Source organism: Calliphora vicina, chromosome 1 (genome assembly GCF_958450345.1).
Source record: "Calliphora vicina chromosome 1, idCalVici1.1, whole genome shotgun sequence".
Taxonomy (NCBI): Eukaryota; Metazoa; Arthropoda; class Insecta; order Diptera; family Calliphoridae; genus Calliphora; species Calliphora vicina.
This window is the reverse complement of record NC_088780.1, coordinates 40,628,124-40,648,889: the sequence shown is the minus strand read 5'-3', so window position 1 is coordinate 40,648,889 and position 20,766 is coordinate 40,628,124.

Sequence of the window (20,766 nt, the reverse complement as noted above, 5' to 3'; positions counted from 1 at the left end):
AGTCCGAACAAATTCTGCTGTACTTTTATGCAAAACGAATCTTAACGAAAATCAAATAAATAAGAAAATATAAAACAAAGCTTACACTGGATGCCTTTTTATTATTTGTTAATTTCATTGTTATTAGCTCAGCCAGCACACAATGTTTTAGAAACATTTTATGAATGGGTGGTTTGGTTAGCGCGTTTTATCATTAAGCTTGATATGGTATATGAGGTCTGGGTTCGATTCCCAAAGTGGCGATTAATTTATAGAAGCCATTGTTTTAAAATATTATATTTTTTATTGATGAGTTATTATAAGCATACAAAAATTTTAACCCATTGTTTTTTTAAAAAAAAAAAAAGGAACATAGTTCACAATTTATGCTCTAACTTTGGAATGAAAAGCGATAAATTAATGAATAAAATTGGAAATTAAAGCATACTTATGCCCAGTTTTTGACTTGTTATTTAAATACGTATTTAATTAGTTTTTACTTAAAATTAAGTTGTATTTACAGTGAGCCTCAAAAGTGAGTATACAGCAAAAAATATTTGATTTTTTTAAGATAATAAAAATCCTAAAATTTATTCATGGATTAAAATTTTAATGTTTCGGTTTGTTGGAAATTGAGTTGAATAAGAGATTCGGTTGTGAAAAAAAAAGATTTAAGTCGGACTATAATGATTTAAATGATCCTAATGAAATCAAAAAATTCGCGGGTGTTTACTCACTTTTGAGGCTGTGTGTAAATACAGTTTGAGTTTTTCAGTGCTACATAATTTGTCTTATTTAAATAAGATAAAAGTATGGTAGCACTACTAAACATGAAAAATTTATCGATAGTTTTGTTTAAAACAGCTGTTCAACCAAAACAAAAATTTATACATTTTGCCCAATAAGAAATAAAAGTTTGCTAAACAAAAAATTAATGGTAGGAAAATGTACGAAATAAGCTCCAATTGCCCCGCATCGGAATTGTAGTTTTTGCAAGACGCTGTTTTTGGCAAGACGCCGTTTTTTTGTTTTTTCTTCATAACTATAGAGTGAAAAAAAAACCAAACAACAAAAGTCAGCTGTCAAAAACATATGGTAGTTTATGAAACTTAAATAGAATTTAAATTTCCAAAGTTGGCCATTTAAGTATCATTTAAAAAAGCACTGAGAAACTCATTTTCGTATTTAAATAGAACTTAAATATAATTCATATTTAAATACGAAGTCAAAAACTGGCTCTTAATGTGCTATTAAAAAATTCAAATAACAAAATTTATTATATCTATTTTTATTTATATAAAAAGAAGTGTACATTTTGATGTCACCACTAACTGCGAAAACCGGTCGACCGATTTCAACCAAAATTTCAGGGTACGTTGGGGAAGGTCTCTAAATGGATTATGTGGAGATTGCACGAAATCGGCATATTGGTTCTGGAGATATGGCTGGACCGATTTTTATCAAATTTTCAGTGAATCTTCAGATTTTTGATTTTCGGTCTGTGGGCGGAGGGGCGTGGTAAAATCAAATTTTTACACTAATGACTTCAAAGTCAGTAATTGTGGCCAAACTTTTGCAAATAAAAAAAAAAGTTAAAAAAAAATCCAACAAAAAAATTTTCAAAAAATTATTTTTATTTTTTCATTCGAGAAATAGATGATTTTTTTCATTCCCAACGTTCAAACAATTCTAAATTTAATTTCGTTCAATAAAACAAGTAGGCCGCTGTTAACATTGTACTATAAAAGGGCTTTTATATTATCAACCGATCATAAACAAAATTTCCGAAAGTACAACTAATATAGTAAACAACGTCGACAAATCAGATTTCGTTCCCGCCGAACTTCTGCCAAATGCAAATGAATATTCAATCCGTTGTCGACAAGATATGCACAAGTCTTACAACCAACTACAAAAATTCGGATTGGCTGTGGGAACGTGCAATTTTGGTACCAAAAAATTATGATGTCAACAAGCTCAATGAGCGAATTAATTGAAACTGACTGGTGAAACAATGAAATACAAATCGATTGACACAGTAATGAACGAAGAACAAGCCTCAATTATGCTACTGAAACATTGAAGGTTGGATCACAGCTAATGTTTCTACGCAACATAAACGCGCCAAAATTATGCAACGGAACACGATTGACCATCAAAAAATGTTCGCCAAATTTAATTGAGGTAAAAATCATCGGTGGCAGATTAAAATGCGAAGACATATTGATTTCACGCATACCAAAGATTTCCAACGACAATCGTTGACTATTGCTGGCTTACATTTGGAAAATTCATGTTTTGTATGTGGTTTGCTCCCGAGTAAATAAAAAAAAGAAACGTATATCCCCTGTCCTTGAGATGAATTCGTAAATATAATGTCCCATTTGCCTTAAATACATTCGTTTCTTTCTTTAAGGGCATATCATGCCACTGTACTTATAGATATCTGCTACAACTTTGTCAAATGACCTCCTCAGTGTTGCATTATGATTGTAAGCACCAATAACATTTTCCTGATGCGATCAAGCCTTCTATAGTATATAATAAATTTCGTTGGGTTATTTACTCTTCAGTTTTGTATTGTGTGTTTGCATTGTTACTATTATTAATTGTGCTTTTGGCCAGGAAAGATTTATGTTTTCTCTAAGTTTGGCTTTTTATTCTAGCGAAGAGCTTAGAAGAAAAACAAATAGCTAAATAATCAAATAAGTATACAAAAATAAATATTTGGGATATAAATAAATGGAGGATTATTAAATGGGATTTAATGTTCATATTACTTTAGTTTTTATATTAAACTAAAAATGTTAAAATTATAAGGTGTGAAACATAAGCACCTTTTAATAATAATTTCCTGTGTTAGTAAATAATGAACAAATTAATTGATGCAGTTATGAAATATTTTTCAGTAATTTAATATTTAACAAGTAGAAATAATAACAAGTATGAAAGTATAGTGGACGTACACGAACTATAATACCATGCACTGAGTAAATAAATTTCAATAATTTATTTTCGTGAGTGATTTTTAGAAATGGGCCTTATATGGAGCTATTCGTTAATGACTTTCTGATGTGGGCCTAAGAACAAAAATGAAAAGCCTTTTTGAAATATTTTCAAAATTGGGACATTTACTTTGCGCACAAGCTTACATGGACAGGTAGTCAGCCGCAAGGCCAAACGGTATATTTTTGGAAGTTACAAACATCAGCACAAACCCAATATATACTCCCCACTATAGTGGTCTATGATAAATCCCTAATATATACAATAATCCTTGTACCACTTGTTTTGAAGATCTATGTGCCGATCTTCAAAAAAAGTTATTGGTTATAGCTTCTATATAGGAACCACTTCCGAGAAACACAGTAGACAGATCAGTAATTTGTATTAACGAATCAAACTACAATACTATGGATATTTTAGTGTTTACACCAATGTAGTTTCTATAATTCTCATTATATTCAGGTGGAGGATATTTAAGATTCGGCACAGCCGAACATAGTACTCTAGACTGTCAGAATATGAACTTGCCTTTTTTTTGAATTATTCAAAAAAATTATATGACAATAGAAAGCAAACAAAATAAAATGTCAAATTAAAATTGAAATAATGTTTTAATTGAAAATATTTTTTCTGTGTAAAAAACTAATTTTAATTTAACATGAAATTTAAAATTGTTCCTAACCTAACCAGTTGTATTCCAACATCATTAATAACTTTTTGTATAAACTTATTTTTTTTTTTTTGTTATTTTCTATTTAATTCTCTGTTCTCTCTTTGTTCCAAAGAAAAGGAAATATATCATAGTGGAAATGTCGTTTTAACTCCATTTTTAACTGTAATTACTATAGCTACTACAACAATAACAATAAGTTTGCTTTTTTTCCTCGTTCAAGAGCTCATTCCACTCTGGCAATAACAGTAACAATTAAATGACCATGATAAGTGGTTAAATTTACTTACTTGATTCCCTAGTGGTTGTAGCTTAGCAAGAATAAAAAATAATAGAAATAAAAAAGAAATAATAGAAATAAAAAATCTACAAAATCTAAAAATAAACTCCAGTTAATTCCCGGTGGAAATACTAACGTTGTCATGATGTCATTGTATTTCTCTACAAAACACATTTCTAAACATTTTTTACAGTCATTTCGGTTGCAGTACGACCACACCATAAATTCGCACATAAAAAGGTAAAGGAAACGGAAATAGAACAACGACGTGTAATGCAAACACATGATGAACAAAGTGTTCGTTCAGTCATTACTTTTTATGAAGTCTTGTCAAACAATTTATAATAGTGCTCAATTGCAGTTAAATTTATGTAAGCTTTTGTAATATGTTGCAGAAATTACTTCATTTTAAGTATTACTTTAGTTTTCTCTGGATGTTAGGAAATTTATTATACCCTACACTCCCATAGTGGGTTAGTGCTGATGTTTGTAGCGTGGGAAAATATTGTCCAAACAAACTCCTTAAAGTATTTCAATTTCAATGATAATTCGATTTGCCACAAGCTTTTATATTGAACCAAGAACGAAGCCTATTGAATCGATATATTATTTCTCCTAGCTATCTTAATTATATAGATATCCAAACCAAATTCAGCACAAATAACTTTTATATAAGCTGAACTTGTACCACCAAATTTAAATAAAATTTCTGAAAACTATTTAAAATCATATTCACGGTGTAGGTTAAAATATGGTCGGGTTTGGCCGACCATACTTTTTTACTTGATGTAAATAAAATAAACGATATGGTTTATCTTATTTTTAGATAATAGAAGAAATGCTGGAAGGCCACAAAGGGGTATATAAATTTCGTTGTAGTCCAGCATTTACTTTTTCAATTTTCATTTTACCCCTCTATAAGTGAATAATCATTGTTAATGGTTGCAATACCAAGCAACAACTTTACTTGCAATTTTATCAGAAACAGTTTCCATAGACGTAATTAGCCTTAACCGATTTATCAAAATTTTCACAGCACTTAATAGTAGTATTTTGAATTAAAATCCATTACGAAATTAATAAACAACACAAAAATCGTAGAAATTTTTGCTTCTATAAGACATGTGTAGTATTTATGTATTTGTTATATACATTTTAGCTTACTTTGTAATTATTTTTACGACATATTAAACTAAATTGTTTATTTATCGTTAATCAATTAATAGAAACAATCCTGATTAGTCAATTGCATGATAAATAGTTTAAATTTTCAAATTTCAATTGTAATCATGACCACAGAGAATATTTAAATTGAATGCAACTAATTAAATATGAGCTTTTCTGTCGAATAACATTCACTGAATTAACCTCAGTTGAGTGAAAGTTGCATTAATAATTTCAAGTTACGTCGTTAACCCAATATTATTGATCCCATTGAAATAAATCTAAACAAAAACAAGTAAGAGTGCTATATTCGGCTATGCCGAATCTTATATACCCTTCACCTTTATTGTGGATGCATTATTATTTTTAATAATTAGTATATATGTATGTACATTGCCCACTTTCAGCGTACAGCATCCTAAATTTATCAAGAACACAAAAAACAACAATAACGCCAAACGAAACAAAATACCAAAAGAAAAAACAAAATACGCAAGCCAATGAAACCAACACACATCCAAACATACGTTTAATTGTATAAAAAACAACAACGCCAAAAGAAACAAAACACAAATGAAAAACAAGTAAGAAAGTATGGTCGGTCAAGCCCGACCATATAATACCCTACACCAAGTAAATGAGTAAAAATATTTTTCTTTTAAAATATCAATAATTTATATTCGTGAGTGATTTTCGGAAGTGGGCCTTATATGGGAGCTATGACCAATTATGGACCGATCACCATAAAATTAGGTCGTATGATTTATGTCTATATTAAAGTTAACTATGTTGAATTTTGTGTGTATACCAACATTTTTAAGCGATTTATGCACGTTAAAGTGATTTTCGGAAGCGGGTCTATATGGGAGCTATGACTAATTATGAACCGATCGTAACAAAATTTGGTGACATGAATTTTGTATATATAAAACTTATTTGGAGCGAAATTTGTGTAGATACATAGATAAATTAAACATTTATGACCGATAAAGTCCAATTTCGAGGGGACATTTGTATGGGGGCTAGGTGAAATAATGGACCGATTTCAGCCAGTTTCAATAGACTTGGTCCTTGGGCCGAAAAAGTAATATGTACCAAATTTGATCGAAATATCTTCAAAATTGCTACCTGTACTCTGCGCACAAGGTTTACATGGACAGCCAGCCAGCCAGCCAGCCAGCCAGCCAGCCAGCCAACCAGACGGACGGACGGACGGACGGACGGACGGACATCGTTTAATCGACTCAGAAAGTGATTCTAAGTCGATCGGTATACTTTAAGGTGGGTGTTAGACTAATATTTTTGGGCGTTACAAACATCAGCACAAACGCATAATACCCTCCCCACTATGGTGGTGTAGGGTATAACAAAATACGCAAAGCATATGCTTCCATCCAAACATACGATTTGTTGCTTTTTTGACAAAAAAACCAACACACAACCAAACAAACGTTTAGTTGTATAAAAAACAACAACAACGCCAAAAGAAACAAAACACAAAAAAAAACAAAATACACAAAACTTGCACATCCAAACATACGTTTTGTTGTTTTTTTGTCAAAGCATGCAATACATTGTGTTTTTTGATGAAATTTTCAGAGGTTGTCTCGGATTTTTGCACATATCTCCGTTATTTATGGACGGATTTTGCTGATTTTAAATAGCAAAATTCTCGAAAGTATGTCTGACAGAATTTTTGAAGATTTGGATCCCGGAGATATCTGGGGCCTTCAGAAAATTGATTTCAACAGACAGACAGACAGACAGACAGACAGACAGACAGACAGACAGACCGACAGACAGACAGACAGACAGACAGACAGACAGACAGACAGACAGACAGACAGACAGACAGACAGACAGACAGACAGACAGACAGACAGACAGACAGACAGACAGACAGACAGACAGACAGACAGACAGACAGACAGACAGACAGACAGACAGACAGACAGACAGACAGACAGACAGACAGACAGACAGACAGACAGACAGACAGACAGACAGACAGACAGACAGACAGACAGACAGACAGACAGACAGACAGACAGACAGACAGACAGACAGACAGACAGACAGACAGACAGACAGACAGACAGACAGACAGACAGACAGACAGACAGACAGACAGACAGACAGACAGACAGACAGACAGACAGACAGACAGACAGACAGACAGACAGACAGACAGACAGACAGACAGACAGACAGACAGACAGACAGACAGACAGACAGACAGACAGACAGACAGACAGACAGACAGACAGACAGACAGACAGACAGACAGACAGACAGACAGACAGACAGACAGACAGACAGACAGACAGACAGACAGACAGACAGACAGACAGACAGACAGACAGACAGACAGACAGACAGACAGACAGACAGACAGACAGACAGACAGACAGACAGACAGACAGACAGACAGACAGACAGACAGACAGACAGACAGACAGACAGACAGACAGACAGACAGACAGACAGACAGACAGACAGACAGACAGACAGACAGACAGACAGACAGACAGACAGACAGACAGACAGACAGACAGACAGACAGACAGACAGACAGACAGACAGACAGACAGACAGACAGACAGACAGACAGACAGACAGACAGACAGACAGACAGACAGACAGACAGACAGACAGACAGACAGACAGACAGACAGACAGACAGACAGACAGACAGACAGACAGACAGACAGACAGACAGACAGACAGACAGACAGACAGACAGACAGACAGACAGACAGACAGACAGACAGACAGACAGACAGACAGACAGACAGACAGACAGACAGACAGACAGACAGACAGACAGACAGACAGACAGACAGACAGACAGACAGACAGACAGACAGACAGACAGACAGACAGACAGACAGACAGACAGACAGACAGACAGACAGACAGACAGACAGACAGACAGACAGACAGACAGACAGACAGACAGACAGACAGACGGACATGGCTTAATCGACTCCGCTATCTATAAGGATCCAGAATATATATACTTTATAGGGTCGGAAATGAAAAATGTAGAAATTACAAACGGAATGACAAACTTATATATACCCTTCTCACGAAGCTGAAGGGTATAACAAGTACGCTTCACCAAATTATATTTCAAAATACAAATTTTAAATATTTTTAAATAAATTAATTTTTTTTTCCAAAATTGTTTTCGAATTGTTATTTTAAATTTTTTTTTTAAATTTTAGAAAATTTTTTGTTTTTTAATTTTTTTTTTTTGTGAAAAACAAAATTCTGGTTAAAAAATATTTTTTCCGATTTTGACCTATACGTCGTTGCAAAGGTCTTTCAAATATCTATCATTACATATCCATATTGTCTATATTAATGACTTAGTAATCCAGATATAGGTCAAAAATCGAGGTTCTCCTGGTTTTTTCCTCATATCTCAGGCATTTGTGGACCGATTTTGCTGATTTTAAATAGGAAACTTCTCGAAAGCATGTCTGAGGGAATCATTGAAGATTTGGATACCGAAGATATCTGGGGTCTCCAGAAATTGATTTCAACAGACAGACAAATGGACATGGCTTAATCGACTCCGCTATCTATAAGGATCCAGAACATATATATACTTTATATGGTCGGAAAATTATATTGTGGAAATTACAAACGGAATGACAAACTTATATATACCCTTATCACGAAGGTGAAGGGTATAACAAGTACGACAATATAGTCGTTCAATCCCGACCATGTAATAACCTACATTGAATATGAGCAAATCATTATTCTATTAAAATTTCAATCATTATTTTTCGTGAGTGATTTTCTGAAGTGGACCTTATATGAGAGCAAAACAAATTATAGACCGATCTCCATCAAGAAATTTTCGGAAGTGCGCCGCTCAAAATTTGTGGGTTGCCTAATTTGTATATAAAACTTAGTTGTGGAAAAATGTGTGTGTGGGTATCTAAAAAAATCTAGCATGTATGACGAAAAAGTCCTATTTTGGGAAGACATTTGTGTGGGGGCTTTGTGAAATAATGTACCGATTTTTACCTGTTTTATTGAATAAACTTTTATATTGCGACGTGTACTTTGCGCACAAGTTTACATGGACAGCCAGCCGGATGGACATGGTTAAATCGACTCAGGAAATGATTCTAAGACGATGGGTATATTTTAATGTATAGTTTAATTACATATAATTGAAAATTTATATGTATAACTCCGTAAGGGTAAAATGAAATTACTTCCAATAACACTGTACAACACAAAAAAAATTACCAAAAAAAATTGATAGAGAAGACAAAAAAAAGACACGTGTATCGGCGTTTTGAAAGTTTACATCTGAATTTCATTTGAGGTGGTTTACCCCACCTCTGGCACATTCTTATTGTTAATCGACATAAGAAACCAAGTGATTCATACATTCAAGGTATAAAATGTGTTCAGCAAATTTATGTAAAATGTTACGGAGAACCATCTAAATCCTCTTGACATGGGTCTTTTTTGGCCTTCTTTTAAAAAAGAACAAAAAACACCATTAAAACAAGGATTTACGAGGTTAAAAGTCAGAAATAAGACATAACAAAAGAGAGCCTAGGGTTAATTTCGCATTTATTACGAATTTTATTTTATTGTGTTCAGCAAATTTGTGTAAAATATTACGGAGAACATTTTTGTAGAATATGTTAACCCTCTAAATCCCCAAGTCATGGGTCTTTTTGGTCCTTCTTTTAAAAAAGAACAAAAAACACCATTAAAACAAGGATTTAAGAGGTTAAAATGTTCCGCAAAAATATTACCCGTGAAATTTTACTATAAGTCCCTGAATACACCAAAACGGAAACTTCAACCAGAAAGTCAGAAATAAGACACAACAAAAGAGACCCTAGTGTTAATTTCGCATTTATTAAGAATTTTTTTTTAAACTACCCCAAAAATTTAGCATGAAAAAAAATAGTTCAAATTTAACTAAAAATCTCTAATATCTCTATTATTTTACTATCGATAGCAAATTTAGGAAGTATAGATAGGAAGTATTAATTAATTACACTTTTTAAGCTCTAGGCAATTCCACTTCATTATCATACAATGTCCAGCATATATCAGCTAATTTTCCCGAAAATCCCGGGGTTTTCGCGATTTCTTGAACCCCGAAGCCCGGGATTTTAAATCCCGGGATTTTTTATTAAATAGGGGAAATTGTCATTTTTGTGAGCCTTTTTTATGCATTTTGACATTCTACATGCCCGAATATCGCAAAGTGATGTTCAGCAAAGTTGTTAGCTCAACTCCTTGTACAAAATAGTTAATAAAGGGAAGCGGTATTTTTGGTTTTCCTAGAGTGGGGCTCCGGAAAATCAATTCTTTACATTTGTTTGTAAGTTATCTAACAAAAATCAATTTAAATCCTATTCAAATGAAATTGATTTTATCCAGATGAGGAGCTCGAACAAAATGAAAATATTTCGATTGCTCAAAGGCTAAAAGATATTAATAAATGTAAAAAACCCAAATAACAATAACGAAACCAAGTTATAAAGTAGATTTGCAACTTGCAAAAGAAATAGATCACTTTATTTCTGAAGGAACAAGAGGGAAATACTTGCAGATTTGTTATAAGTATTTGCCAACGGTTTTGGCAATATGAAAGATGTGTTTCGGCAGCAGCATTAGGGTGGCCCTTAATAAACGAAAGTTGGATTTTGGCCATTCTCACCCCCCAGCTTGGTGAACATTAGTAAAAAAATCATCTTGAAAAAATTTAAGGTAAATCGGTTGGGGTTAAGACGTGCCGCATGCCCTCTGAAGTTTTGATATGCATTTACAAGGGGAAAAAATGCATTTTTTCAGTTTTTGCAAAAATTTTGCCATTAAAAAATTACTTTTGCAAATTTATTTAAAAGAATAGAAATGTGTACGTAATTGTCGTTCAAATGAGACATAAAAACCAGAAATTGGTCAAAAAATGTTAAAGTTATTAAAAATTCGCCAGGCCATTAACGTGTCTCAGGCAACTAGAACAATAAATGTTGGAACAAAATTAACATATTTTAATAAATATTAAAATAAAAGCTCATTTTTACTTAAAATATATTCATATTTACTTGTATATGAGTTTTTGTCTTCGTGGGATATCGTTAACCTATTCGCAGGTATGACAAAAAAAAAAAATTTTTTAAAGGAAGTTTCAAAACTCCATTTTCAAATTTTTAAAAATTTTGTTAAACTAATTTCAGAATTTTTTGATCATCTCATTGGAATTTATTGAGAATATAATAGGGAATAAAAATGTGAAAAAATTATGAAAATATCTCTTATAGTTTTTCGTACCTGCGATTTAAATTTTGAAATTTTCGAGAAAAACCAACAATTTAGTTATTTTTTGGCGAATGAGCTCTATTTTCTTACTTTTATGAATTTTAAGTAAAGCCTATGCAGAATATTATAGCCAAGATAATTCTAAATATACTCTGAAAGTTTTACTAAAATTGGAAAACGTTAAACCTTAAATCGTAAAGGTCAAAGGTAAAAATTTTAAATTGTTTGGCCAATTTCTGTTTTTTATGTCTCATTAGAACGACAATTAGATACACATTTCTATTCTTTTAAATTGCAAAAGTAATTTTTTAATGGCAACATTTTTAGAAAAACTGAAAAATGCATTTTTTCCCCTTGTAAATGCATCTTGAATCTTCAGAGGGCATGCGCCACTTCTTAACCCCAACCGATTTACCTAAAAAATTTTCAGGATGATTTTTTTACTAATATTCACCAAACTGGGAGGTGAGAATGGCCAAAATCCAACTTTCGCTTATTAAGGGCCACCCTAAGCAGCATATGTCGAAAACAAAATTCGTTCCAGAATGGCAGACGAAACCATAGATGCAATAGTATGCTTTTTAGTGTCTAATAAAAATTTATTGCTAAATAAAAAATTTGCTTTCAATTGTAAAGACATAATTATGTACGTTTCTTTCTTATAATTTTCGGGATTTTAGATTTCCTGAAAATCTTTCTTTACCAAATCCCGATCACCGGGATTTTCAAAAATCAGTACCGATTAGCATCTCTAGCTACAACATTGCCTTAAAGAGTAAATCAAAATTCCGAACTGTTTGCTAGATATGAGCCTGAGAAAATGATCACTTTTTTTCAAAAATATTTGGGGGCCCATAAAAAAAGTCCATGACTTTGGGCAAAACTGGGAGACACAGGTCTATTTTTTGGTCTCTAGCACGTACTGGTGACCGTATATGGTTATATTTCCATGACTTAAAAAATTATACACAGTATAATTAATATTTGAATAAATATGAGAAGAACATATTTTTTGGGAAACACCCTAATATACGTATTTGTCTAAAAATACAATTGTCTAAGTACAGTCTAAATTTCTTCATTTTGCTTCTGTTTTATTTATTTGGAATTTTTAAATCATAAGTGTGTGATTATCCTTTTTTCGTTTAAGCACTCAGAATTGTTTGCATAATGAGAAGAAAGAAAAACCAGTTAAAAAAAAAACATAATTAATCTCAATTTAAGTGCTTACTAATTAACTATTAAGCATCCTTACAGTTTATTCAAAAAGCCACGCGCAAACGGAAACAACAACAACAAACAATATGATTAACGTACACAAAATACTCGTATACAATTACATACAAACATATACACACAAACGCAGACATTGTTACACATAAATTTTCAACTCGCTTACACACACAAAAACAAACACAAAATCAGTTAAAGTCATCAAAATTTTTCGGGAAACACACGACACAAGGAGATGGAAAATTAACAACAACAACAACAGCGAAATAGAAGTATATGTATGACGGAGAAAATAACCAACAAGAAATCTCTTCATTTGTAAATGCAATGAATTTCCCAAACAATTAACTTGGCAAAATGGAGGAAACCAAACAAGAATAAACATCTTTGCACAAGCAAAACTTAATGAAACATTTAAAAAAAAAATATTCCCTGATGCTCGTCCCTTTTGCCGTACTCTATAAACTCCCCTCCCCAACAAGCAAACAATCATACAATTTTAGAGTACTTTCTTTCTGTTCTGTTCTATTTTTATTTTTATCATACAATTCTACTTCCACTACTCTGGTTCATCTACTTCTGAACTAATTTTGTCGTCAAGTTGATAATTATCACAACAGCGTTATTGGAGTAAAGATGGCGAGGCGATTTGATGTGGTGGGGTAGCGATGTCGAGAAACAGGATAAAAAATTGTAAATATAGAAAAAGGAAGAGTATTTTAAGTAATTGCATTTAAATACACATAAAAGAGGGAAGGAAATACAAGATGAAAAGAAAATGAAAAAAAGAAGTTTTCCCTAAATACTCTGATATTACGACTAATTAAAGATTATAGCACATTACGCATAGCATAGAACTTCAATAAAAATATCTGAAATAAAATTTTGAGTATTTAAGTTTTTTACTAATTTTTATAAATTTTGCCTCTTCATTTTTTGCATGACTGTATGGCCTGTTCATTACCTATCGATTGACACATTAATACACATTAATAATATCTTAGCTACTAGTCATAGGCTTCATATTTGCCAGGAGTACAAGAAGTTTATACAGGGTGACTAGAGTTGTAATTCGAATAAAAATTATTGATAATCGAGGAAAAAATAAATCTGTTTATTCGATTAATAACATTATCCAACAAATTGAGAATTTTTGATTAGAACAGAATAGCGACCATATAATCATGAAAGGGCATGTTGAGTAGATCATTTCTGTAGAATAAACTGATTTTTTATACCCTTCACCATCGTGAGAAGGGTATATATAAGTTTGTCATTCCGTTTGTAATTTCCACAATATAATTTTCCGACCCTAAAAAGTATATATATTCTGGATCCCTATAGATAGCGGAGTCGATCAGCAAAATCGGTCCACAACCTCGATTTTTGACCTATATCTGGATTACTAAGTCATTAGAGTTGTGTAGCTCATGAATGACCTAGTTCAATTGAACTATTCACTCAACTGAGCGAAGTGAATCATTCATCATTCTGAGCGTTTTCAGCTCAGCACTGAGCGTTTTCAACTGAGCGGTTTTGTTTTATGCTCATGTTTCTTTCAGTACTCATGAAAGAGCTGCACAAGCACATTCATTTGTCATCTTCAATGTTTCACTTTACTCGACAATTCTGTAACATTTTTCGCTCACTGACATTGAAAAGTGAGTGAGTATTGTGTCCTACAAAAATAAAACGATCATTCGAATGTAGGTTTGTTATGTATGTATATGATCGAATGCTGACGCGTACATATATATTTTTGCTTTGATATGATACAACGTTTGTATGAATTGTTTCAAGAATTATTAGAGTTATTCAAATTGTTTTTGTTTTCATGAAGGAATTTTTATATGTGTATATATATTTCATAAAATAATAATGAAAAAGGGAAATACATAATTGTTATTTTTAAAATAATAATTGTAATTGAAAGTATGTAATTAGTAAAAAAAAATACTATTTCAAAAATATATTAGTAGGATTATATCTACCAAAAAACATAAAAAAATACAAAGTACTGATATTCTTAATTAAATTAGCAATATTATTTCAATCACTTATTTTTAGAAAACATATATCTTATGCACTTTTTTACTATACTGCTACATCAACAGAACATTTGTCAGCTGCCATGAGCGACCTATCGTGGGTTTTTCGCTGTTTTTTGGAATGACAGTTTTACGTTATTTTTTATTTCGTAAAACTATAAAATCTTATTCCTTAAATTCAGAAATTCTATTTTATTTATATATTGTTAGATCATAAAATAACTAAGTTAATGTTGAAAATATTTTTATACAAATTGTATCACAAAACTATTTATCTTATATATAAGTTGTAAAAATCAGGTAAAAAATATATATTTTGCCAATTGTAAATGGGAAAACCCCCAAAAAATCACATTTTTATTTTGGATCACAATTATCAGATCATCAAAATATTTTTCGTTTTTCAAATTCCAGTTAATATCTTTCAAATTCCAGTTAAGATCTTTTTTCCGCAAAAATATTAGTATAAATAAAATATAATTTGATTTTGTAAAATTTTAATCAATTATTTCACGCATAAATCTCTAATTGTCAAAAGACTGTGTGTTTTTACAACTAACAACAGAAATAATTGATTTAAGTCACTACAAGCAATTCTCAAAATTATATGGTCATTATACAACATACTGAGCTAATGAGCTAAAAGAGCGACTTAGTTCATTTCAGTGAGCTGAACTGAAAAGAGCGGTCACTTCACTGAGCTAATAAACCCAACTCTATAAGTCATTAATATAGACAATATGGATATCTAATGATAGATATTTCAAAACGTATGTATATAGGACCATAGTGAGTTGGACGTACAATGGGTCAAAATCGGAAAAAAATATTTTTAACACGAATTTTTTTTCACCAAAAAAATTTAAAAAGTAACAAAATTTTTTTAATATAAAAAACAAAAAAAAAAATTTTAAATAATAATTCGAAAAAAAAAATTTTTCCAAAAAATTAAAAAAACAACTTTGCAAAAAAAAATAAATTTTGTTTACCTAAAAATGTTTAAAATTTGTATTTTGAAGTATAATTTGGTGAATGGTATATAAGATTCGGCACAGCCGAATATAGCTCTCTTACTTGTTTTTTTTTACACTGAGTCAAAGTTTTAAATAAATGTTGTAAGTTAATGTGTGAGAAAATTCTTATTGTCAATGTTGTATTGTGGAATCTTATGGGAATAATTTTTGTGGAAGATCTTAATCCTCTAGTTCCTGTCTATAGGGGTCAAGTAGACTCTTTTTTTGAGAACATCAAAAAAAGTTCTTTCAAAAAGGATTTAAGGAAAAATTTTCCTGGAAAATTTCAGCTTTCAAATAAAGCTCTTTATGCTTAATTAGCAAAATTATACGCCACCTTAAGTCTCCCATTTTTTTAAAAAATCACCAAAGATTCGAAAGAGCTGAAATTTAAACCTCCATTAGTCGCAATCATTTTCAATCGAGACTAGTCGCAATGTATCAAATTGATATCAATAAAAAAAGGCGCGTTTGAAAATAATCTCTTCACTTTTTATTTCGAAAACATAAAAACATTATTAAATGCAATTTATTTAAAAGAGAAATACAAAAAAAAATTGCAGTAAATATATTATTTTATCAAAAAATAGCTTAAAATTTAGGGAGTTTAAAAAAATTTACAATAAAAAAATGTTTGTCTGTATCAACCAGATCAGTTGCGAGTAACGGAGTGTTAATGTATGAATTGTCCTTAAGTTATCAGCCGTAAAGGCCTTTTAGAAGATGGTAAACATATTTTAACAACTCTAAAATATCTGCTTTTTCGGTTCTGTCCAAATCATATCCCACTGCTTTAAATGCTCACTAAACACTTTCCACAAAATGCTTGGAAAGCACGACTTATTCAGGACTTTAATGATATTAAAGTAATTGAAAAATGTGTTTCCCACTAAGTCTGTTAACGATCTTTTAATCTTGTTGACCGTGTATTTACCACAAATGTAACAAAACACATTTCGGTCATTGTGAAAACTTTTTCGCGATGAGGAAATACTATTAAAATGAGATAGAAATATGATATTTTTTTAAAAAAAAAAAGATCATGATTTCTGTCGAAGGAATACAAAATTCGTTGAATACAAATGACATTTGGCAATTAACCACCTTTTTATTATCCCCAAAAAACAAATCTAAAATTTTTCGAACTCTTTTAATGAAATTCTGTAAATGCTTCAATTGTGAAGTAATTACTATTCTCTTAGAATAGTGATAAGATTAACCTAATGGCTTTTTTTATTTAAATCACACACACACCCTGAATATCTAAATTGTGACTTAAAAAAAAATAGAATGTATTCCTATAAATTGTCCAACTTTATTGCACGAATAACAACATCTGTATAAATTTAATCAAAATACAGAAAGTTTGCAATAACCATTTTGTAATTCTGCTGCATATTTTGTCACTTCAGAAATATGCATTAAACAGTAAAGAGTAAAAGAGTAGGCAATATTTGAATGCAATCAAATTGCATTTGTTTCAAATAACAACGTCGTATATTGTATGTCTAACCTTCAGGCATGAAACAGCAAACAGACCAAACAACCAGTCAACCAACTAACAAACCATCCAACAAACATTTAGAGCAAAAACAAAGATTCTGGGTTCTGATGACTTTGCCTGGTAGCCAAAGGACCAGCCAGCCATTCATGATGTAGATACGGATAGCAAGCAACACTCATACACAGTCACAACTGAAATTCATGACAATTTGTACAGTATTTATAATCAAATCAAAGTTTTTTTTTCTGCTAAACTTTTTTCTCTCTTTTACTTTGAAACTGATTGTACATCAACTGTAACCCCGAATAAACAATGCAACAATTTTATAGCAAATTTGATTAACAAATAAAAAATAAGTTGTAGAAATAAATAGAAAATTTAGATATTTTAGACAATAAAAATAAAACACAAAGACAACTGACAATACAATGATAATAAAAAAAAAGAAGGACTTTAGAGATTGATAGACATTTAAGGCTGGAAAGTATGCAATGAAACAGATGAAAGGGAGAGACAATAAAATCTGTTTTAAATGTATTTGAATAAAGAATACACTTAAATGATGCAATAAATGCATTCAACTGTAATGAATTGTATGATTTTAAAGTATGTACAATTGTTTCGAAATTTATTTCATGATGCGCCAATAATAAGAATGTAATATCCGCAAAGAAATTAAAGAGAAATATATTGACTAGCTTTTAAACGTTAATAAAAAAAGGAAATAAATGTTAAATTCACTTAATGCAAAATTTCAATATGCAAGTCTTACATTTTCAAGAATTAAGATATTATTTTTTATTATAACGAATAAACAGAAAACAATAAAACAAAGGAAATAATAATTACACTATGGTACATACAAAAATTCTGATATATAATTAAGATATTATATCGGTTCATAGTTTATCATATCTCCCATATAGAGTGTTATATAACGAATTTATTAGTTATGCTCATTTTTATGGTTTTTCAGTTTTTTCATAAAATTTTTGTGTGTTCTAGTTTTTTAAAAAACATAGCGATTTTCAAAAAATATTTTCCTGCTTAAAAGATTAAACTCATATATTTCAAGAAAGAAACAATTTCAAAGTAAAACCATTATTACGGTTTAAAGGTGTAACTTTAAAAATGCCGCTATTTCACTACAACGAAGTGATCGAGAAAAACTAAAAGCATTTCCGTTCTCTATGGTCTCCAACAAAATAGAGTTGTTATACTGTGTTATTATTAATGATAATAATGATATAAATCCATGTTAGTATTAAACAAATCTTAAGTTCATTCTATAAAAAAGTTTTATTACAGCAAAGTTGTTTTACTGTGATAAATTTATTTGTTTCAACTGCTAATTTGTATGTTGGGAGGTTGTTTAATTTTTAAATGGATGTGCGGAAATTGATCTAAATACCATTGTTGCAGCTTTTTCCAAATCCAATGGCAGAAAAAGGATTAAAATGAGCGAAAATCTGTTATTTTAAAATACATATACAATTTTAATATCAATATCAACTCAGAATCCGTCATTTTATACAAATTTTGTGTGAATTGATGTATTGACGCATTGCTTGTGGTAATGAAATTCTTATCATAATTAACATGAATGCAAGAGTGCTTTCAAATATGAACATATGTATGTATGTTTGAATATGTACATTAGTGTGTCCCAAAAAAAGTTTTTTTTCCTATTTTCATGGGTGCTCAAGCATAATTTGAAACCTTACACAGAAACATTTATATTTCAATTCAAACATTTATCCCATATTGAACTGGTTTCAATTATTTCATAATTAAATCAAGTATTCATTTGCTCAAAAACAAAATTTCTTGATATTTTCTATTGAATTTTGAGTTTTGCATTTGATTATTTTGACAATTGAATATACAATTTTCATTATTGGTTGAATTTCATATACAAAAATTATTGAATAGATAATTTTCGCAATTGAAACACAAAAAATAACAAAAATGTGTTTTCAATTACAAAAATTATCTATTCAATAATTTTTGTATTTGAAATTCAACCAATAACGAAAATTGTGTATTCAATTGTCAAAATAATCAAATTCAAAACTTAAAATTCAATAGAAAATATCAAGAAATTTTGTTTCTGAGCAAATGAATACTTGATTTAATTATGAAATAATTGAAACCAGTTCAATATGTGACAAATATTTGAATTGAAACGGTTTAAGAAATAGTTTTTTCTGTGTATAGGATAGAGTATTTTAGAGAATTTTTTTAGATTTTTCGGAACTGGTTTAGAGGTTGCCCAAATCGAGTTTTTGCCAAAAATAGGGTTTGTCGGCCTTTTTATGAGTTTTATTCATAACTTTGTCAAGATCCACGATTTGTATTACTTTTGAGGACACATTTTAAATGCAAAATGTCTGAGCTTTATTTTTGTGTGCAAAAATGTTTAGTTTTTGTAATGAATTGGCTCATTAAGGTGCCCTAAATTACAATTTTTCGAAATTTTTCCATAAATTTTGTAAATAAGGAAAAAACTAAAAATGCAGTTTGAAACATCCATGTACACTAGAGTGGATCGATCTGTAAAGCGAACATTTTTTAATATTGTGCCATCGATTTTTCCACTACGACATATCAAACAAATTATATTCGAGGAGTCCAAATTTCAGAAATAGTCAATTAATTGACTTTTATTTTTAAGGTTTTTTAGTAGGTAACAAAAAAAAAATCGGCTGATTTAATTTTTTTTTTAAATAGACTGTCCAACAGCATTTTTGGAACAGAATAGCGAACCTATATTTCTGAAAGGGCATGTTGAGTAGATCATTTTTGTAGCATAAACTTATAGTCCTGCTGGTTTGAGGTTTACATATATTGTGCAATTTTATATTGTTATATTGTGCAATTTTATGGGGATCATTTTAGTTGAAAATCTTAACCCTATAGCTCCTCTCTTTAGGGGTCAATTTGAAATTTTTTTTTCGAAAAAATCAAAAACATCGTTTCAAAAAGGATATTTAAGGATTCAAATATTCTACGAACATTTTTGCCGGAAACCGCGTACTAAAGGCTTCTTCTAAATCTCTAGAAAATGTTGGTATCCACATAGACTTCAATTGAAATTTAGGAGAACGTATTTGATATATCGTATACTTAGCAATATCTTAAAACCGACCTTTTGTGAAAAATATATTTTTTATTGTAGGAAATTAATGCTGGGGTATCAGAAATAATGTTTGTTTACGACTTTTTTATTTCTGAATTTTTTGAAAATATACCGTTTTTTATGTTACCCCAAAAAATCGCATTTTTGACCCCTAAAACAAAAAAAAAATTGGCTTGACAATATTCCGCAACTTTAATCAGGAGTGTTAGGTCTACATTTTTTCTGAATGTACCAACATCGAAAAAATCCAAATAAGAGGCATTTTCTTAAATTTATAAGAAAAATGTCATTACCACCACCTTGCCGCCATTCTTTGCAACAATTGGTGAAAAAGAAAAATAGATAATTTCAAAACCTTTCAAAAGATGTATCTACACCTAATCTGTTTTTCTTTATAAATAAGTTTATTAATATCATTCAA